Source organism: Sminthopsis crassicaudata, chromosome 2 (genome assembly GCF_048593235.1).
Source record: "Sminthopsis crassicaudata isolate SCR6 chromosome 2, ASM4859323v1, whole genome shotgun sequence".
NCBI lineage: Eukaryota > Metazoa > Chordata > Mammalia > Dasyuromorphia > Dasyuridae > Sminthopsis > Sminthopsis crassicaudata.
The window spans coordinates 59,047,141-59,070,616 of NC_133618.1; the positions used below are offsets into that span (position 1 = coordinate 59,047,141).

Below are 23,476 nucleotides of genomic sequence, written 5' to 3' on the forward strand. Positions count from 1 at the left end.
GAAAGAAAGGGTGGAAGAGAGGGAGGAAGAAAGGAGAGAAGGGGAAGAGTCTCTCCAAGCCTCTCTGTATTCATCCTGCTGGTCATTTCTTATAGAACAATAATATTCTATAGCATTCATATACCACAATTTACCCAGCCATTCTCCAATTCATGGGCATCTATTCAATTTCCAGTTTCTAGCTACTACAAAAAGGACTGCCACAAACATTCTTGCACATACAGGTCCCTTTCCCTTCTTTAAGCTCTCTTTGGGATATAAACCCAGTAGTAACACTGTTGGATCAAAGGGTATCAGTTTGATAACTTTTTGAGTATACTATGTGACTTTTAAAGCCCTTCAGAACTTGGCTACTTCTTACCTTTCCAGTCTTATTCCTACAAACTCTTGAATATTTTGTGATCTAGTAACATTAAAAGCCCTTGTTTTTTGTCTCTTTCTGGTTGGTGGAGAATCTGTTTTCTTAATGTTAATTGCCACAAGTGGCAGAAAATCAATCTATACTCTTGTATCTTTTAGTATGTAATCAACTTCAAACAAAAAACCATGCATCAATTCTCCCTCTACTTTAGTTTTGGTTTAAAACCTTTTCAAGTTAGATAGTTTACCATCAGTGTGGGAACTCATCTTGATGACATTTTCATCTTTATTGAAGGCATCTGACATAAGGAAAACATCATGCTAAAAAGTGTGGAAGCAAGCACACAGCTTTATTTCTTTCATGACTGGGAAAGTTTGAGAACATTGTCCATTATCCAGAACCTGTACAAGCATCATGAAAATGGAGTATGGTACTGATGAATTTTCTGGGCAACCAAATTTCACTGTGATCTTCCATAAGTCCGCATGACTGATTGTATCAAAGATCTTGGTCAGATAATGAACATTGTGTATAGACCTCTGTTCTACTCCTAGAATTTCTTCTGTCATTGTCAGGCAACAAACACCATGTCAACCATTTCTTGGCCCTTTTTGAAGCCACATGGACTCTCAGATAGATGACCATCTTCTAGGTGAAGGATTTTCTGGTTAAGGACTCTAGTAAGAATTTCGATGACATTAAGAAACACCTATGATTGTCACAGGTTTCCTTTTCCTTTACAGAAATGGACAATGGAGGCATCCTTGAACTCCTGGGAGATACTCTCCTCTTGCCATATAACCCCAAGATTTTATTAAGTTCTTGTATGAGCAGTAGACGGTCTGTCTTGTACAAATCTCATCTGGAATAGAATCAGCATCAGGTGCTTTGCCACATAAAAGATGCCCAATGGCATTTAAAATCTCTTCTTCACTTGTAAATTTGATTAGAGAGGGACTGAGTGTAACCTGAGTTATAAGGTCAATGGCTTCAGCATTGGTTGATATCAGTCTGTTGAGAACATTATGGCTGTGTTCAATCTTTTTATTCAATAGCATTTAATTTTTTCCAATTACATGTGAAGATAGTTTTCAACATTCATTTTTGTAAGATTTGAGTTTCAGATTTTTTTTCTCCCTCCCTTCCTCCTTACCCCCTCTCCCCAAAGCAGCAAGCAATCCAATATAGATACATGTACAATCATTTTAAATATGTTACCATATTAGTTATATTGTGAAAGAAAAATCAGAACAAAAGAGAAAAACCACAAGATAAAAGCAAATAAACAAAAAAAAAGTGATTTGATTTGCATTGTCTTTATAGTTTTCTCTTGGATGCAAATGGCATTTTCCTTCCCATGTCTATTGGAATTGTCTTAGATCAATATATTGCTGAGAACTAAGTTTATCCTTCTTGATCATCGCATAATCTTACTGTTTCTGTGTACAATCTTCTCCTGGTTCTGCTCACTTCACTCAGCATCAGTTCAGATGTCAGCCCATATATCCAAGATCTGTGTGATGGCTATTGAACCCTTTTCAGGACTGCTAATCCACCTTTGGTTTCTATCACCCAGCTCTCTCACCTGTGGTTTCAAGAAACTACAGACAGTCAGTTCAATAGCTACATCAGGGTAAAACCATGTTAGCAGATGGGCTAAACCAGGGTCACTGATAGGCCTCAAATTCACCAGGGAATAGGGGGTTGACACCCCCAAGCATATAGTCACTTCCTCAACAGAATGGGCAGATTGAGTAATGAAGGCAGAGAAGCAGATGCCATGGAGCACTTTGAACTTAGTCAGACATGGAAGATGCCAAGGTCATCCACCAAATCCCAAGTTATGGTCACTTGTTTTAATTTCTGTCTTACGACGGGAATCTAATGATTCTAGAAGAGAGAATCAGACCCATGGCTTTGCCCAGCTCTGAGTCACTTAAATTTGCACGAGTCAAAAGATATCACCCATACTTATTTATTAATATTACGGCTTCAGTGTTTTGCCATTTTACTATTCAACTATTATTTTATTATTTTACTTTGTTACAATTTTCCCATTTCTCCTATCTCAAAGTCCTGTGGCAACCAAATAGGCTTTTTTTTTTGTCTTTGGATTTATTGTTAATTAATTTTCAGAAGATATGAATAGATGATTTTTCAACATTAACCCTTGAAAAACCCTGTGTTCCAATTCCCCCCTTCTCCCCACCCCAGTCCCTAGATAGCAAGTAATCCAATATATGTTAAACATGGTAAAAATGTTGTCCTACATAATGCATATGTGTTTACACAATTATCTTGCTGCACAAGAAAAATCAAATCAAAAAGGAAAAAAAAATTAGAAAATCAAATGCAAGCAAACAACAAAAAAAGTGAGAATACTGTGTTGTGATCTACACTCAGTTCCCACAATCCTCTCTCTGGGTAGGTGGCTCTCTCCATCACAAGGTCACTGAAACTAGTCTGAATAATCTCATTGTTTAGAAGGTGGCATAGTGATGAAGCAGAAGGTACCCACACACTGCAGTCACAACCCTGCCTACAAGTGACCCAAGTCAAAGGATCATCTCAGTGGACTGAAACAGTGGAACCTGGCAGCCTTTGGGGGGTTTGAGCAACCTTTTTGTACTGCACTGCTCACCTCCTGGTGTGAAGGAGGGACTAGAAAAAGTGCCCTAAAATTGTCTGCTTTACCTAACCCTGCTCATCACGGCAGCTGGGGACCCCATCCTGTGGCCAAAAAGCGACACATTTGTTCAAAAGCAATGTGAGCACACTTATGAACAACTTGAAATCCAGTCACCCTGAAAGACAAACAGCTTGGGTTGCAAGAGAACTCAGAAGGGCATCCCTTCCAAACAGCAGCCCCCAATGAAACCAGACAGGCAAATGTAAGCCAGATTAGTGATGCACATTTTTCTGGGATGGCTTCCGGTGAAGCTACTGTTGGTTTTGTCCTCAAAATGAGTTCAGTCAACAAGTCTGTATGCCGCCAAAAGGAATGAATGACGGGACAATGTGATGGCCCCTTTAGGGAAACCGCTGGCCACTCTCAAGCACCTATGCTTCCACCACCCTAAAGCAGCCAGAGAAATTTATTTAAACCCTCATCATCGATATGCCTAAAGAGGAGAAGCTTGTAGTTCTGGGTGACCACAGACAGGGCAGGAAGCCCTCGGAAATAGAGTTGGATGGAGTGAGAATCAACACAGCCAGCGACCCTTACTACTCTTGTGTCTTCCCCCCACCTAACTACCACAAAGCCTTCTGGATGAGTCCTCACAGCAAAAAAAAAAAAAAAAAAAAAGTTTGTGGCAGCCCTTTTCATAGTGGCTAGAAACTGGAAGATGAATGGATGGAGAATGGTTGGGTAAATTATGGTATATGAATGTTATGGAATATTATTGCTCTGTAAGAAATGACCAGCAGGAGGAATACAGAGAGGCCTGGAGAGACTTACATCAACTGATGCTGAGTGAAATGAGCAGAACCAGAAGATCACTATACACTTCAACAACAATGCTGTATGAGGATGCATTCTGATGGAAGTGGATATCTTCAACATAGAGAAGAGCTAATCCAATTCCAATTGATCAATGATGGACAGAATCAGCTACACCCAGAGAAGGAACACTGGGAAATGAGTGTAAACTGTTTGCATTTTTGTTTTTCTCCCCAGGTTACTTTTACCTTCCAAATCCAATTCTTCCTGAACAAAAAATTCGGTTCTGCATACATTTATATATATATATATATATATACTATAACATATCTAACATGTATGGGACTGCCTGTCATCTAGGGGAGGGGGGTGGGGGGAGGGAAGGAAAAAGTCAGAACAGAAGTGAGTGCAAGGGATGATGTTTGTAAAAATTACCCAGGCATATGTATTGTCAAAAAAATGTTATAATTATAAAATTAATTAAATAAATAAAGAAGGGGATTTGTTGGGCCACATTCTTGCATGGATTAGAGACAGCCAGCAAAGGCAGAGCGGGGCAGAACCAGGTCCCGCCGTCTCAACTCAACATTGCCCACCACAAACCGGCGGCGCGGGACGGGGGTCTGTCGGAAGACCCCGCCCCACGGATGAGAGGGCGGGAGGGTGTCACAGACTGGGAGGCGGCGCCGCATTTACCAGTGTGGACCAGAACACCCAGAACCATCGGGACCGGTTTGAAGAAAATGACGGGCAATTTCAGAAGCCCGGCCCGGCCCCTGGACAAGAAGGATCCGGGCATCGGCATGGGCACCAACGCCTCCCTGCAGTCCGGGGAGATTGGAGAGCCACGGCCGCCGCCAGGGGGCGCTCTCTCACAGCCCAGGAAGGTTCGCCGCCCGAGGCTGGGCAGTAGGAGCCGCCCTAAGGGCAGACCCCGGTCTCCAGGCTCCCGCGATCGGCGGTTTCCCAGGCAACTCGAGTTCCGCCCCACCTCAGCCTCCCGGACTACGCTAGGAGCGCTCTTTTCCTCCCCTCCCCACACCAGTTTTTAGGGCGGGAGGCACTAAAGGTTGCGCCGGGGTTCGAGGACCGTGGAGTCCAGGAGGTCCAGGACGGGCCCTTTAAGAGCTAAGCAATGTGGGGGCGGGGCCGCCCCGCCTCCCGGGGGCAGGCATGCGCAGGAGCGCTCTCCCGCGGCGCCGGCCCGGTCCCTCTCTGCCCCCGCCCCTTCCTGAGCCCTTGGTTCCTTAGAAACGGCCGCAGTCCCGGCCACGCGCGAGGCTGCCGCCGTCTCCTAGCGCGCCCTCGCCCTCGCCCTCGCTCGCTCCTTCCCTGTCCGGTCCGGTTCCGCGACCCACTTCGTGGCGCTCCGAGCTCCAGGTGGCGTCGGGCCCCGCGCTGGGCGGTACCTGGCCCCAGGACCCCCGGCGCGGCCTGAGGAGGGGATGCCGGCAGGCTCGGGCCGCACCTCAGTGGGCCCCACGCGCCAGGTGAGAGCGGGGAGCGGCGGCCCCGCCGGAGAGAGGGGAGACTGGGGCCTCGGGGAGAAGGGGCGGTTACCTAGGAGATGGAAGGGGCGGGGCCGGGGACGTGGGGATCACCCGCCTTCGGGTCTCAGTTTCCAGCTCTGTAAAACCAGGGGCTCGAGCTCGACCACGGTCAGCAGCCCATCCAGTTTTGTGTCCTGGCATCTTGGCTGGAACCCAAGGTTCCTCCCCTCCCCCCTCGTTTTAACGGGGAAACTGGGGATGCTGCGGTTGGCTGGCCCACGGTCGGGGGCAATGACAGAGGCCACATTCGAACCCAAGACTTGCAGCTTCGTGTCCCGTCCTGCTGCCGCCTTCACTTGGGTTCTGGCCTGCTCCTCCCCGACTCCCCCAAGGCTATAGGTCTGGGGGACTCCTCGTCCCTCCTCCCGATTTCTCCCCTCCCCTTCGGGAGGGGGAAATTCCCTCCCAGGCATCCCAGGTCAACACTGCTCTTCTGTCTGTGGTCACATCCTCTGAGTGATCGGAAACTGATGAAGGACCGGAGCAGCCGCCCTTTGTTGAATGCCGCCGATTGTCATCAAGTTGTTTGCTGGGTTCGGATGAGGAAGGAAGAGGGAGGAAAGGAGAAAGGGAGGGAGAGAAAAAGGAAAGAAAGGGTGGAAGAGAGGGAGGAAGAAAGAGAAGGGGAAGAGAGGAGAGAAAAGGAAAAGAAGAATGGGAGGTGGGAAGGAAAAGAGATGGAAAAAAGGGAGGAGGAGAGGAGCGTGAAAAAGGCAGGAGGAGGAAGAGAATGAAAGGAGGGAAGAAAGAAAAGGGGAGAGAGGAACGAAGAAGAGAGAAAATGGCACTATGCTGACTGTACAAACATTCTGTCATTTGTCACAACAACCATGGGAAAGTAGCTGCAGCTCTAGTTTGTATGTCACTTTGAGAGGTAGATAGAATTGAAAGTAGAATTGCTATTTTACTGAACAGGAAGCAGATTGAGAGATAAGTGATTTATCTCTGGTCCTTCTGCTGATAACCTTCCTAGCTAGTCTTCTGGAGACTGCTTGTGATTTCTGTTGTCCTGAAGGCTGTTCCCATCGCACTGAATATACTCTTGACTATTAAGAGCCTTTTGGAGATCCGAACACAGCAGCAGAGGTGCTGTAGGGAACCTCCTAGAACCTTACACCTGGAAGGAACCAGCGTGGGGTGGTGGGAAGAAAACTGAAATCCAGAGTTCATGGCTCAGTTCTTTTTTCAACTCTCTGGCCTTTGCTTCTTTGATGTGGCTTGGATGATCCCTAAACCCCTGCTATCTCTTATGGTGTGTGACCTGAATGATTTACCTTACTTGCATTAGAAAGACATGGTTGTGGAACTATGAAAAATGGAGCAAATGGGCAGAAAAACTAAGGAATAACAGCTTCTTATTCCTGGGCAACAGGTATTTCCATGAGCAGAATCTGTCAGATTGTGATATGCAGACACTGCTGCATTGAATATACAGTATTAGGGTTGGAAAAGGACCTTGGAAATCATGAAGTTTGACTCTGTCCTTTTACAGAGGAGGAAACCGCTTGGTCAGAGATACATAATAGACTGTAAGCTTTTACATCAAGGGAACACTCTACCTTTTGACTCTTTCTTAGGTGAACTTTCTATTTCATAATTCTGCTAAGGAAATGAAGTTGAAATTGGAGCTTTAGATCCTGCACAGAACTGCCTCAGATTATGTTTTGGGAAAAGCTGAGATTTGGGGAATTGGAAGAACTGTGTTTGAATGTTGTCACCTCACTTGTTTGGGTCTAGAAAAGAGGGAGTTGGATTCATTGATGCCCTTCGTCCCTTTCCACTATAAACCTTTGTTTTATCAAAATGTCAAAAGCAGCTCTCAGAGGAATTATTAATCCTTCAGCTCCTTAAGGATCTGAGGTTCTTTTATTTGCATGAGAAACATAGACAAGATTTTTAAATAGGACAAATTTGCAAAAAGAAAAGTAATTAATCTGAAACTTCGTGAGGATAGTTTACTGTAACATGCCTTCCTGGCAGTTACTATTACCAGTCTGTCCTAGGCCCAACAGAGTACCTTTGACCACTGACTTTTGCAGTGTCAACTCTACCCAGCTCGCCTCCTCGAGGCCTTCAAAGGTCTTTGGCCACAATTTCTTGAATCTCTAGTTTAATAACTGGTAGCATGCTCAAGAACAGCCACGTGTAATCTTAAAAGTCTTTATTATACCTACTCACATAATGCCCTGACTTGTCAGCTCCCTAGTGAACACCTGGTCTGAAGACCCACGTGTTCACTACCAAACTCCTTACCTCACATCCATCAGCTTGGCTCAGCTACCCCAGGCTAGGGAGCCAGGTTAAAGAGAGTGACTGTTGTCTGCAGTGGGCTTATAGAGGGCCTGTGAGGTCACACACACAGCCAACCAGCGAGAGAGTCGTCACCCATTACAAAGCTATCTCAATATGACCAGGATCCCACCTACAGGGCAGTCCTATATCCACAGAGATTACTTCTGGGCCACTCAATCTCCTGTAGCGCTGTGGTCGCCCATTTAAAGGACCCTTACAATTCCCTTCTCTTGTTTTGCGGGAACCACAGTTTACCTTTTTTAAAAAATGTAATTTGATATAACTTTTGAATGATTCAACACTCAAATAAACAGGGATTATTCATGGACTAAAATGTCAAAGAATTTACTTAAGACAAAAATAAGATACTGGACAACTTGGAAGAACCTTATTAAATACATTTCATTAATACTTAAATCCTCACCTCCTGGTATTTCAGGCTTATTTTTGCTTTTTTAAAGGGAGCAGGTGGACCTAGAGAAACAAATGAAAGATGATATACCCATAGCAAAGCAACATGAGAAGTCCACAGCAAGTGGTGTTCACAAAATTGCAGATTAGTCATCCTGTAGCCATCAGATATAAATACATAAACATGATATATAAGTAAGATGCTTAAAAAGTTAAGCACTGAGTTATAATATGCTGATATTTTTTGGTCTAGATCTATGTATGACTTCATTGGTGGAAGGAGCTCCCTTGACAGAGAATTCCCTCCAGTAACTGCTTAGCAATTTAGAGTCTTGAGAGTTACCACATAATCGTCATGAGTCAGGGGCAAAGAGAGGAAGCTAAGAGAGAAATTTAAAGATGTTTAAAGAAAAACAGGAATAATTCCAATTATGAAGTATCTAAAATCTAAAATTACTTAGAAATTTAGATGATTATAGAAAAACAAGAATTATCTAACTATGTGTCTAACATTCATCATTTCTATGGTGCTACACTTAGATTGTGAAGTGCACTTATAGGAAAATTATTCTCCTTGACAGGGCTGCAGAAGGAACAATTAGCCTGACCATTCTAAACCAGTCTTTGGGACAGTGGTGTAAAGGATGGTCATAGAGAGTTCTCTTAAAGCTTTCATTTCTAAGACTTTCTAAGTTAGATAACATTAGGGAAACATAAACTTAAATAGCTTTGAAGCAAATATGTAAACCCATCTATTGTAAATCCAGGTAATCTGATGCTTTACTTGTTTCTAATCTTAATGTTTATGCTCTTGTCCTGAGAAATAGAGATTTTGGTTTTGTTAAAGTAGGCTTGCAGTGAACTTGACTGAAATTGCTAAAACCATCATCAGCCCTCTTTTAGGAAAATTTGATAGGGATTCTTTGGAAATAGTATAAAGATAGTTTATAAAATTTTGAGTTCCAGATTTTTCCTCCCTCCCTTCCTCTGAACCTTTCTTCCCAAAATGTCAAGCAATCTGATATAGGTTATACATGTATAGTCATGTTAAACATATTTCCATATTAGTCATGTTGTGAAAGAAGAAACAGAAGAGGAAAACCACAACAAAAAAATAAATAAATAAAATAAAGTGAAAATAGCATGTTTTGATCTACATTCAGACTCCATAATTCATTCTCTGAAAGTGAATAGTATTTTCCAATATGAGTGTTTTGGAATTGTCTTGGATCATTATATTGCTCAGAAGAGCTAAATCAGTCATAGTTGATCATTGCACTAAGTTGCTGTTACTGTGTAAGGTGTTCTGGTTTTATTCACTTCACTCAGCATCAATTCATGTCTGTCCAGATTTTTCAGAAGTCTTTCTGAAGTTCATCATTTCTTCTAGAACTTATAGTTCTATATATTTAGAATATTATGTATAAAGTATATAGAAATCTATAGAGAATATATATTATATAAATATATAATAGAATATTACATCTATTATATATGTATAGTTCTCTATGTGAATGTAATGGAATACTATAAGAAGTTTATGTATATATATATATACATAATCTCTCTATATATTCTAACTTCTTAAAGTATTCCATTATGTTCACATACTACAACTTGTTCAGTTATTCCCCATTGATGAACATCCCCTCAATTTCCAACTCTCTGCCACCACAAAAAGACCTATTATAAATATTTTTGTGCATGAGGCTCGTTTTCCCTTTTTATGATCTCTTTGGGATACAGGATTAGTAGTGGTATTGCATTAAAAGATATGCGCAGTTTCATTCCCTTTGAGTATAATTTTGACACGGATTCTCAAAGCTACCTATTCAGAGAGTCTTTGCTTTATCTTGGAGGAGAGGACAATTCTCAAGGGCTTATTAAACTTTTTCCACTTCAACTCAGAAATTTTTAGAAGCCTCATGTTTATAGGTATATAAAATAAAGATGCAAATCAAACATTTACAGGTAATAAATCATAAATTTATTTAAAAACAATTCTTTGACCTACATGTAATTTTACCATTCCAAGATCAAAGCAAATTTGCAAACTAATGAGATGGATGTGCTTCTTTGTTTTTACATAAAAAATTAAATCTTGGGGGAATATTTGATACTGCAGGACACAGTATTCAGAATCCTTTTATTGTTGACAAATTTTGGGGGGGTCCCTATACTTAGATTTAGAGTTATATGGGGTCATGATCTCCATAGTTTAAGAAGCTTTGATATATCTCATATGACCCATTACTGATTAGCACTTGCAGTGTAGTTATTTTAAAAGGAAGCTAACAGTTACTGTTTTATAATTTTTATTCTTTTATCATCAGCTAATAACTAGAAAAGACCTGAGAAATGATCTGGTCCAACAGCTTCATGTTGAGATGAGGAAAATGAGATAGGGTGGGTTGGGGGTGTGTGTGACTTTGTCCAAAGACACAAATTGGCATAAAATTGGAACTAAAACTCAGATCTTGTTCCTCCCTATGGTCTTTCCATTCCCCTCAGTAGGCACTGTTGCTTTTATAGTTATTGGAATGATCCATCCATTGATGATAAAGGAATGTTAAGAAAAAAAAAATTCTTGGATACTTTTCCAGATCTGTGATCTCATTAACATGGACAACTCTTTGCAATAATTCAGATCATGTTACTTCCATGCTTTCTTATTTTGTATGACTCTTTTCTATATTCCCCTTATAAATTTTCCTAGAATGCCTGCCTAACATATGAGCTTCCTCTGGACATCTGGATGTTGCATGAGAATCTGTGAAATACACATAGGTATTGGTTTTTAAAAGATTTTTAAAAGAGATGAAAAATAGGTACACAATTTAGTAGCTTTTGTTTCCTCAGTTACTTTTTTCTCAGCATAATAACTTATGTTGTTTTCTGTCAGTTTGTCAATCTTTTTTCAGATATATAAAATAATTTCCTCAAAATTATGTCATCTTTTATGCAACCATAGTCCAGGATGAGCTGTTCTTCCCATCTCTGGTTTTTTGAGAGCCATTTCTATTTCCCTATGTAGCCACACATAGAGATTGTGATATTAAAGACCAAATGTGATGACTTCATATAGAACTGGTGAAAGATGTTTCCCTTTTTTAGTCTCTTCCAGTGTTTTTTTGGATTGAACTAATTGACTTTCTTTTTTTTGTTGTTTTCTTCAAATTTTCTTTGCCTCTGCTACTCTTTACATATTTGTATGTATGTCTGCACATTATGCATATAATTCTAAATACAAAAGACTTAACAAAAGCTTAAAAGTGAGTAAAGAAGTTAGAAAAAAATTTTAAATAGTCATTAAATATCAAGGTGTAAAGAGAAAAGTCATCATTAGCTTTGTAGGATTGATATAAAAGAGCTATGATAACCTGGATTCTACTTTTGCCTATACTACTTTTTCCTTGTGGAGCCTTGGATAAATCATTTCTCATTTTCCTTATTGCAAAATGGTTGGGTGAGCTAGCTGGTAGGTTTTCTTCCAATTTTCAATCTGGGATTCCCCTCACTGTAAATGAGACATATATTTGAAATCAATAATAATAGTTATTTTAACTAGATTTATGAGAACATTTTCTCAGACTTTGCTATATTATACATAGAAATTAATTTGCTTTTTGGCCCAGATCATACAAGACCAAGGAGGCAAAACAGTGAGACACAAAGGCACATGTACAACAGAAATCTGGGCCATTAGGTACCTTGCTTTGAAGATTTAGGACTGAACTGGAAATTCCTCCATTTGGGAGCTGAAGGGCCCCGTGACTTTCACCCTGTGTCAGAAAAGGAGCTGACTTGGAATTTGGGAGGCCTTATTTACTTAATCTCTCTGAATCTCAAGTTTCCTCATCTGTAAGATGCAATGTAAAAATATTTGCAGCACTCTATACATTATGAGATTATTGGGAAATCTGTGCATTATAAACCAAAAAGTGCTACATAAGTGTAAATGAATGATTTCCTGAGATCACACAGCTAATGGCAAAGCTAGAACTAAAACCCAACTCATTCCCTCCTAATCAAACGCTGAATAAAGACCCTTTTAAGAAGGAACTTGTAGCAGTTTTGCTAGTTTAAATTTGGGATAACAGTAGGTATATTTGTGGAGCTTTATTGAGATTTTCTCTTTGAAGGATAATCAGCACTGCTCTTCAGAAAAAATAATATGGAAGATTTATTTAATCAGGATTGTTAAAGTTTCTCCAGTTGCCATCCTGGAGTACTTCTGATAGATAATTAACATTTCTTAGTCTGGGACAGTTAGTTCAAATAGTCAAGCTTAAACTACAATAAAGTCATTGACAGTGTTTGATAAGAAAAACCACAAGGAACTTAGGAAGTCGAGAACTCGTAAAATTAATAGAGAATTTGTAGAGTAACTACAGGGCCTTATCAGCTTTCACTAAACACATTTCCTAGTTTCAAGATAGCAGTGGAAGTGAAATAGGTTTATAACAGATCACCTGATCTGTTACACCTGATATTGGAAGTTGTAAAGCAGAAGTCAGAAAACAAAAGAACTGAATAAACATTTAAACCTGTTGTATCTGAATTATTCTAAAGTCTTTAATGTTGCACATATCATTTTAGGGAGTCTAACTCTACATTTAGAATTAATGCATTTTATATAATAAGTATTTAATGTACATTTGTTGAATATGAGAATCACAATGGGGAAAATGTTTTAGAGAATATAAAAATACAGTATGTCAGTACTTCAGTGGATTCATATTTCATCTTTAGGCACTCTCCATAGTCTAATCAATAAACATTCCCCTAAGTCTTTTTCTGTTATGTGGAATCATGGAATCATGGAATACCATGATCTCATAGGAAGGAGAAATTTTATATTTGACCCAGACAACAATGAAAAGACACATTATGGGCATAAATAAATTACAACTCACTACCAATTATGACATGTAACAAAAATGGCACAAATGAAAACAACTTAAATATTGTCGTTCTCTTATATTTTCAATATATACTTAAAATGCAGCATAATGACAAAAGTTTTTCTGTCCTATAAAAGTAATTCTGTCTCATGCTTATATGCATACATACACTGTCTTGCCTTCTTAGTGTAGTGGGATCTGGGACAAAAAGCTAATTTCTCTGTAGATTAATGTTCAAGGAAATGTTATAATAAATATGGTCAGTAATGTTGATTCAAAGAGCTGGGGACAGCCAAGGATTAGCCAATTTTTTCTTGCCTTATGTTCTCCCTCACTGAATATTCAGAATGTTAGAGATCTTCAAAAATAGGGTTAGGGAATCATTGTGGATAGAATAAAATGGCTATTTTAGATTGAAAGTCTTCAGCATGTAGAGCATCATGAGAAAAACATTTCATTGATTAAGTAACTCCAGATTACATTTAGTGTCTTGAAACTGGATTTGAACTCATTCCTTCATGACTTCATGCCAGTACTTTATTCTCTAACCTGTTTCAAGAACATGATTTGGAGTCAGAGTATCTAGATTAGTAGAATTTTGTTCATATTCTGACTTTTCATAAGTTATTTAACTCTTTGAATCCTCATCTGTTAAAATAAAAGGTTGGATTAGATGATCTCTGAGATTCTTTTTCCTGAATCATCTTAAATTCTTCAACAAGATAAATTGATGACATGTTAAAAAATGAACAGGAATGTAGGAAGAAATCAAATAGTCCTACTTTGTCTGCTTTTTTCACAGTATCTGCTCAGAGAAGACGACTTTTAGATCCTAGCTTTTTGTCCCTGTCATCAGCAGTTCTCACATCAGCCTTGTGACAGGCTGCCACTACGTCTGTGACCTAAATAGCACCTCCTGGACTGTTGGGATCAGCCCTGGCAGATTAATTCCAACTTGTCCAAAGCCATTTATAGGGAGGGTTTCCTCCAACTCACTCCCTACTAGGGAGCATTAGGAATAAAAGCCACAAAGCATGTGACCTAAGTCATTTCCTGGTGCTGAAGTCTTGCTTCTGCTGGGACCATCCAATAAGTGGAAAAGGAAAAGGCAGCTCCATTGTTTTGTTTTTTTAATAAGTTTTATTCATAGCTTCTGGTTCTTACGCCATCGTTGCTTATCCCAAAAAAAACCCTTCAGGAGAGTCATCCCATAAAAATTTTAAGAGAAGAAAAAATTCAGTCAACTGATTATTTAAAAAGTTTTTTTTGTTTGTTTTTGTTTTTGTTTTTTTTGAAATGGGTGATATGTAACATGTGTGGACTTTTCACTTGGGTTGGGGGTATGTTCTCATATTTCTCTTTAAGTCCTGTCTGATCTTTTCTAGGCTTGTTACACTCACTTCTGATTTTTTTGCATATGGTAATGAGTTTTTATTCTCTTCTGCTGAAAATACAGTATTGTGTCTCTTCATGTACTTCCAGTTTCCACTGGCTCTCTTCCCCTCACTCCTGTTCCCCTCTTCTCAATTGTTACCCCTCTCCCTCTGGAGATTTGTTTATTGGTGCCTTTTTCTCTTTCCTGCTTTTATCTGGTTATATAATTTCCCCTCCTTTCTATCTTCCCCCCAGTCGCCTTTCCTTCAGCTAATCCTGTTCACGAGTTGGGAGGATGTTTCTGCACTCCTTTCCAAACATTATTTCTCTTACTGTCTTCATTATCTATCCTCTTTTTCTGTCTGCTTTAGACCTTCATTCTCTGATTCATGACCTCTGTGTTTATCTGGGTTTTCTTTTTGCTCTGTTGTACTCATACAATCAAGGCTTCCAAAGTATCCAGTGTAGGCTTTCCCCTCCTGGTGGTTTCTGCCACTACTGTGTAGAGCTTGAACCCATTAATGTTTCCATTATGTCTCACTTCTCCAAGTGTCACAGAATATACTGTGCCATGGGAGGCGCAACTTACCATGTCCTCAATTAGGTAGCCCACCAGTGATAATACTTTTCTCTGGCTACCTATTTTATCCCTTTTGTCCCCAAATATCCTCCCAGGGGCTATGCTCTCTTACTCCTCCACGTGACAGTTGCTTCTAGGGGTCCAGCTCCTCCCTTCTTTAGGACAAGTAGACTTTTCAAGCATCAAATTCCCCAGCCAAATCTAGCACAATGTCCCCCTCTCCCTTTACGGACTGTCTCTTCACACATTGGAGCAGTTTTCAAGTGGAAGGCAAGAACTCCTTCCTTTCTTCCTTTTCCTGTTTTTTCCTTCTCCACTCATTCCCCTGGAGGCTTTTTTTTTTTTTTTTTTTTTTTTTTGAGATGGCAAGATGAGGTATCCCTTACCAATACATTCTAGCCCTTTTTTTGACCTCAGCACATCATATATTCTTCATTCTGTTCTCACCCCTTCCTTGTACCCTCCCATGTTGTAACATAGGCCCACAAAAAATATTGATTTACATGTAGGGCAGTGTATTGCTCGCTTTTGTCCCCAATGCCCTTTATCTCTCTTTCTTTTTTTTTTTTTTACCTCTACCAGATTTACACCTTCATCCTGTCTCCTCAACAATTAAAAAGAAGTTGTTTACTGCTCTCTCTCCTGTTGCTGCTGATGGCTTGGCTACTGCATTTATTCACCATTTTTGTTTGTTGTTCAGGGTGCTTAAGAAGCAAACATTCTCTTCAGTTCTGGCTTTCTAAAAATATTTCATATACTTCTTTATTACTGACCCTTCATCTTTTTTCAGGTAAGCTCAGACTTGCAGGGTAGATCACTCTGGACTTGCATCCCAAACTCCATTGCTCTTTGGAACATGTGCTCATGTGCTTCCATTCCCTCCTATACATATACATATATATATATATATATATATATATATATTTTTTTTTTTTTTTCTTTTTTCTTTTTCTTTCTGAGGCTGGGGTTAAGTGACTTGCCCAGGGTCACACAACTAGGAAGTGTTAAGTGTCTGAGACCAGATTTGAATTTAGGTCCTCCTGAATTCAAGGCTGGTGCTCTATCCACAGCGCCACCTAGCTGCTCCCCTCCTCTATTTTTTAATAGTTGCAAAATAGTCACATATTCTTTGAATTTTCTTTCTTTTGTATTTGAAGGTCTTTTTCCTGATCAATTGTAGAACATGTTTTTAAATTAAAATTTCCAATTATTAAATTTAACCACTATATAACTTGGAGTTCACAGTCTTGGGTTTTCCCAGGAGGTAAATTGTGAATTCTGTGCTTCCACAGTGGTTTGGGGCAAAGTGTGGTTGCTTGGGCCCAGATCTGAGCTTTGCAAGTGTGTTCCATAGATTTGGGTCAGAGAGATTCATTGTCAGAACTGCAGACTGGGTTCCTGCTCTGGTGGTTCCTCTGTAGGCATCAGGCTGGAGCCAATTCCTTGGCTCTGCTCCTGGCTTCTGGGCTATACCACTGCTGTTAGCTCCTGAACTTGCTTCTTGCAAGTCTAGGCCCTCATCTTTCCTTACACCAGCACGCCAGACATGGACAGGGCGCTTCCTCAGCCTGAATCTGCTGCCAGTTGTGATCCTGTGTCCCAGTGCGAGTCTGGGCTGGAAAAATGATTCACTGATTTTTTCTTGTATTTCCCTTTCAGAATTTGATTTGGTGTGTTTGTTAGATCAGTTTGGGGATATAGGGTGGCAGGGAGCTTGCTATACTGCTTCTGTTACTCTGTCCCGACTGTCCTCCATTCCCTTTCCTCCACAACTGGCCCTCTTGTTCTGATACTCATCCTTTCTAGCCTAGGCTGTTGACATAGTCTCTTCACAGTTAGTTCTGTCTTCAAATCATTCTGCATACACTGCCAATCTAATTTTTCTAAAATATACCTCAGTAGATATGTTTCCTCGTTTGCCATGTCTTTAGTTTGATCTTGGAAGGCCTTCACAGTCTGGATCCAACCAACTTTTCTAGGCTTTTTAATGTTACTCTCCTCCATACATCCCAACTAAACTGAACTGCTTGTGGCCCACTCTCTGCCCCCCCCCCCCAATTCACCATTCCAAGCTGCTTCCCTGGCATGGAATATACTTTCCACTCTTATTCTCTGAGTCCTTCAAAATACCCCTCTTGGAGAGGAATCCTTCCTTGTTTTAGTGCTCTTCCTCCTCAAGTTTTCTTGTATTTACCTACCTTTTTTCTGTTGTATCCTTGAAGACAGGATCTATTTTTCTTATTTTTGTCTTTATATTCGCAGTGCCTTTAAGTACGCGCAGAACCTCTTGTCACATTACTCAGCTCTTAACAATATGTAAAAGGTCTTTTACCATACCTGTGTTTGCCACAGAAATAGCCAATTCTTTACAAATCTGACTTTTTTTTTTCAAAATATAAAATAGGAAGCAATGAAAAGAGTTTGAATTAAGCAGGCTTCTAAATAAAAACTATTTAAGAATGTAAGATTTAGAACTTGAAGGAACCTCAACAATCATCTAGTCCTTTCTCTGCACCCCCATCTTATAGCTAAGGAAACTGTGTCTTCAATACTGGGAAATGTCTTATCATGGAGGTGACATAGAACTGTCTTCTATGGAGGTGACAAGTCTTCTGACTCCAAATGTATTACTTTTTAGAGGTAGCCAGGTGGTACAATGGACAGAGTTTGGAATCAGGAATGCCTGAGTGACCCTGGGCAAGAAATTTAACCTATTTATTTGTTTCCTCACGTGTAAAATGGGCTAATAATAGCACCTCCCTTCAAGGGTTGTTGTTGAGGATCAAAATTATTTGTAAAGCACTTGGCACAGTATCTGATATATATGTAGGTATTCAATAGATGCTTATTCCTTCCTTTTTCCCATTATATTGACTCAAAAATAAATCAGGTTACACTTTTGTTTTAACCAATTTATTTTCTCCCTAACACTTCTCAAGTATAGGAAAATTATTCATTCTTGTTTTCTTTACTACATATATTTAAACATGATGAAAACAAGAGTCTGTTTTGCTTCACTGAAGCACTAGCGGAAACAAAGTATTATTGATCTTACTGCCAAGACTAAAGCTCTTTTCCGAGATGCTTGTTCTAAGAAGTTGTGGAATGGCCCGACATCAGTGCTCTAGCCAGTTTTTGTTACTCTCTGCCCCAGAAGACCTTGCTGGGTGTGAGCATTAAATCTTGAGGAGCCAGCGGTGGCCACTCCATAGCAGTCCCATCCAGAATGCATGACCATGCTCACTGCAGCAGTGCCCGACGAGTCTGATCTTGAGCAAGAGGAACCTTGTTTTCCCCTGCTGGGTGCCTGATTTTAGGGTGAAGATAAGGAATAGCCTTTTCATTTAAACTGCCTGAATTATGTTATAGACTTAAGTGGCTCTGTTATGATAATGTTTGCAAGAAAAAAGTGGCAATGTGAAAACCAGCTTTTATTGAGTGCTACCTAAGGTTTTTGAGTTATAGTTTAAAAACAAAAAACAAACAAACAAACAAACAAAACCAAAACCTTCTTCTGTATTGGGGAGTATCAGAGTACCTGTGACCTGGCAAAAAGATTGGCCTGTTGTCATCCAAGTTAAGGGAAGTGGTTACCATCCAGACGATCTGTGAGGTTGGCCATAATGGGAAACTTCAGCTGGACTTGGTTTGAAGATTTCTCCTTATGTCTGGCATACCCCCAAACCCCCCTTTTTTTTAAGCTGGCCTACAAAATTATATAGGGGCTCCTGAATAGGGCCTTCCTCTGCCAAGACAAATCAGCACCTTCTCTGAATTTAGAGTCTTAGAATTGCCCATGGCATTGAGAGATTAAGTGATTTAACTAGGGTCCTGACTGCCTGTCTTCCAAACTCCAAGACCAGGTCTCTATTCATTTTAGCACACAGCCTCTTTCTTCCCCTTGAGAAAAAAAAAAATAGAACCTTATATAGTTGTTTTTCAGGCAACCAATAAATATGAATTAGCTCATAGATGTCAAATATTGGGCTCATCTCTGTGAATGATACACAAAAATGAATAAGGAATAATTACTACCTTTGTGGTATTTATAGCCTTCTTGAAAAAAAAAATGTGAAAATTCACATGGACAGTAAAAAGGGAGAAAATAAGATGCCTAATATATCATTGTTGGATAGTGATCTAGATAGTCTAACCGGAAGGGTGGAATTTTGCTGGACTGGAAAGGGTTGAGCAGGATTTGGATGAAAGGGAGGCGTTCGCACAGGGAGGACAGCATGAACAAAGACAAAGAGGAAGAAAGATTTACGGTTTGTTCTGGAGCTAATGGATACATCAGTCTTAAGGGAGCATACAGTTCATGGAGTCCATAGTGAGGGATAAAAAGTTGGAGAGCTGGTTTGGATCCAGATTGTAAAGGACCTTGAATACCAGTTAAGGAGTTTGGGTCTCATTCTGTTGCCAGAGAGCTTGTTAAAAGTTTTGAATGGGAAAGGAATAGGTAACAAAATGAAAGAAGTTTGGTTTTTTTTTTTTTTTTTTTTTTAAGAAAAATTCAAGGGATCTATGGAACTTGGGGATAAGAAAGAAGCCCCAGTATTGAAATAGTCTGATTGTAGGGTTGTAAGTTCTGAATGAGGTGATTGCAGTAGGAACCTAAAGGAAAGCATGTATTTGTGCAACAAATGTCAGGGACATGAATGAATACTATTTGGGATTTGACTTTTTAACGCATTATGCCTCCTGATATTTAAGATTAGTGTTGTTTAATATGGAAATATGTTTAGAAGAATCACACATATTTAATCTATATGAGATTGCTTACTATCTTGAGGGGGAGGTAAAGGAGAGAGAGAGAAAATTTTGAAACACAGTCTTACCCCAAAAAATAACTGTTGAAAACTATCTTTGCATGTATTTGGAAAAATAAAATACTATTGAAAAATTTAAAAATAGAAACCCAAGTTCATGGGGGGGGGGGGAAGATTATTATTACTTAATCAGTTTGACAAAGTAAGGATATCAGCTGCTCTTGCCCTTCCTTCAGTTCAAAGCTTGGTGAAAGCAGTTTTAGGTTTTACTATAACTCCAGAGGATTAGTCTCACCAGTTGCTATCCCGGCCTTCTAGATGCTTAGAGAAAAGCATAACAAAAGTAACAACAATAGCATTCATATGATGATTTAAAGTTTGCAAAGTGCTCTATGAATATTTCATGTGATCATCATTAGAGCCCTGGGAAGGAAAGTATCAATAGTCTTCACTATTTTGCAGATGAAGGAACTCAAGAAGCAGGTGGAGGTTAAATGTTTTGCCCAACATCACAATCCAGTTGATCTGAGGCTGAATTTGATCTCCTCTGCCTTATGACTACCTTCATCCTCTGGGCCTCTGCAAGCAGATCTTTGTCAGCACTGAAAGTCCTACCAACTCGGACATAAAACCAGGCAGGCAGACCCATTCCAAAGCCTCAGACGCATTTCTTTTTTTTTTTTTTTTAATTTATTATATATTTTTTATAATATTATCCCTTGTATTCATTTTTCCAAATTATCCCCCCCTCCCTCTATTCCCTCCCCCCGATGACAGGCAATCCCATACATTTTACATGTGTTACAATATAACCTAGATACAATACATGTGTGTAAATACCATTTTCTTGTTGCACAATAAGCATTAGATTCCGAAGATACATGTAACCTGGGCAGACAGATATTAGTGGTAACAATTTACATTCACTTCCCAGTGTTCCTTCTCTGGGTGTAGTTGTTTCTGTCCATCATTGATCAACTGGAAGTGAGTTGGCTCTTCTTTATGTTGAAGATTTCCACTTCCATCAGAATACATCCTCATACAGTATTGTTGTTGAAGTGTACAGTGATCTTCTGGTTCTGCTCATTTCACTCAGCATCAGTTGATGTAAGTCTCTCCAAGCCTCTCTGTATTCCTCCTGCTGGTCATTTCTTACAGAGCAATAATATTCCATAACCTTCATATACCATAATTTACCCAACCATTCTCCAACTGATGGACATCCATTCATCTTCTAGTTTCTAGCTACAACAAAAAGAGCTGCCACAAACATTTTGGCACATACAGGTCTCTTTCCGCTCTTTAGTATTTCTTTGGGATATAAGCCCAGTAGTAGCACTGCTGGGTCAAAGGGTATGCACAGTTTGATAACTTTTTGGGCATAGTTCCAAATTGCTCTCCAGAATGGCTGGATTCTTTCACAACTCCACCAGCAATGTATTAGTGTCCCAGTTTTCCCACATCCCCTCCAACATTCATCATTATTTGTTCCTGTCATCTTAACCAATCTGACAGGTGTGTAGTGGTATCTCAGAGTTGCTCAGACGCATTTCTAATAGCACACATCTTTTGCAGATTTCATAGATTCAAAGCATATTGTAAACATGGAAAACTGAAACACACACATATACATATTTTCTATGAACAGCTTCAATCCTGTTAAAACAAGATATGAGTCTGAAATACAGAGTAAAAAAATTAAAGAAATATCATTGAATCTGTGCAGGAGTAGTATTTGCTTTAGTTTTCCATGTCCACGCCCAACTCAGCACAAGAGGTCAGCTCTGCTTCCTTTTGGGAATTAGCCATTTTTAAAGCTAAAAATAATCTTTGCTTTAAAACTTTCCCAGTCTTGTATTTGGGTTTTCCTCCTTTTAGGGATTCAGTAGAAACTAGACAAGAAGGGGGAAACATCTTAAAACCAGTCTTTGCTTTATCAGCATGTAATTTTTTGTTGTTGTTGTTGCCAGTCTCTGATTATCTCCATAAAAAGGGGACAGAAGGAGGAAAGGGAGCAGAAGCTTGTTGGATCCTATCTTGCTGGGAGAGCAGTAGGGGGCAGATGGCTACCAAGGCCTCAAGCGCTTGGCTGGCCTCCTTTCTGAGGTCTCAGAAAAGCAGTAGCTCCCCAGGGAGTTAGGCCTGATTGTTAATTCTTCGGGAGGCCCGTTCTTTTTACTAGCCTGGCTTCATGTTAACAGTTCATAAAACACTTTGGATTATTTTATATACTGATAAATATGTTACAACACTTTAGGTATTATATTTCATTGCAATGTTCTTTCATTCCCACTGAGGTGCTATTAGGACTTTAAAACTCTATTGTTGAATTACTCAGGAAATTATCCATTGTGTCAGTCTTGTTTCTTGAACAAATTCCTTTAGGCTTTTCTCTGACTACAACTGGGTGGGTACCCTGGGCTCATCAGCACAGGAAACTAACTTGGGCTTGGGTTTATGGACAGTAAATCTTAACTAAAAACCTTTTTGAGGATTTAAAAGCAAATGCTGGTTGCTAGAATTTGCAAAGAATTTCATCCCAACTGAGCAGTAAGGAAATAAAATAGAGGTTTAAATAGAGTTTGGAGCTGAAAAGGACCATAGAAGTCATATAGTTCAACCAGAATGCAGAAGCAGGATTAGAGTAGGGAAATAACTTGGCCTCCACAGCCAATAAGGAGCAGATCTTCTGACTCTATCCTGTGTGCTTTTCATTACATTTTGTAATTCTTCAAATCTGCCTCATTTCTTTTGGGTAATCATTAATTAAAAAAAAAAACAGAATTTCTTGAGGGCCTATTCTTTTTAACCAAAAATTGTGTGTGATATGTGCTCTGATGAAAGAGATTCTTTCCAAGCCTTGTACTTTAACGTACTTTCCTTTAAAAATTAGGACTGTTTCATAGAATTCAAGATAGGTGTACATTGTGTATATAGAGACACATACCAACACATCTCTGATTTCTTCCTTCTTTTCTTTGTTTACCTGAGGTCACTGTTTCTCATACAGTTTGCTTTCTGAAGCATCACTGTATTTTCAGGGTTTTCTTGTTTGGGATAAGAGTTAGCTGCTATTTTCTTGTATTTCTTTTTTTGAAAACTATCTTTTCCAGTCTGTAACTAAGTCATCTATAATTACTAAGTCCTCAAAGTTCTCAGACCACTCATGAAAGACAAATGACATCATTTGAAGCTGAAGCTTCTAGTAAGAGAACGAATTCTGACAGATCACCAAGTGCATGGATGAGCTAAGAGAAGTTCCAGCAGGGATCATTTGAAAAGAGGCTGAGACAACATAGCATTTGAACTCTTTCTGTTGTTGTTTGCTTGCATTTTTATTTTTCTTCCCAGGTTATTTTTATCTTCTTTCTAAACACGATCTTTCTTGTGCAAGAAGATAACTGTATAAATATGTATACATATATTGTATTTGATATATACTTTAACATGTTTAACATGTATGGGACTAGGGGAGGGGTGGAAGGAAGGAGGGGAAAAGTTGGAACAGAACGGGAAAAGTTCAACAGGTTAATGTTGAAAAATTACCCATGCATATGTTTTTGTCAATAAAAAGCTATAATAATTCAAAATTGTTTTAAATTGGAAAAAAAAAAAGAGGCTGAGATTGGAGCAAGTAGGTGACACAGTGGATAGAGCCCCAGTCCTGAAGTCAGGAGGACCTGAGTTCAAATTTGGTCTCAGACACTTAACTTCCTGGCTGTGTGACCCTGGGCAAGTCACTTAATCCCAATTGCCTCAGCAAAAAAAAAAAAAAAAAAAAAAAAAAAAAAAA

At 39.6% G+C, this 23,476-nt stretch overlaps 1 protein-coding gene across 2 annotated transcripts in view; it reads left to right on the forward strand.

The window, feature by feature from the left end:
- The first annotated feature begins 4,876 nt into the window (after positions 1 to 4,876).
- GFOD2 (Gfo/Idh/MocA-like oxidoreductase domain containing 2) overlaps positions 4,877 to 23,476 on the forward strand; it is a 66,342-nt gene continuing 47,742 nt past the window's right edge. The window contains exon 1 of one of the 2 annotated variants that reach the window (XM_074286426.1): positions 4,877 to 5,293. The gene's annotated coding sequence lies outside the window, so the exon portion shown is untranslated. The remainder of the gene's footprint in view (positions 5,294 to 23,476) is intronic. The other variant, XM_074286429.1, reaches the window with a different exon arrangement.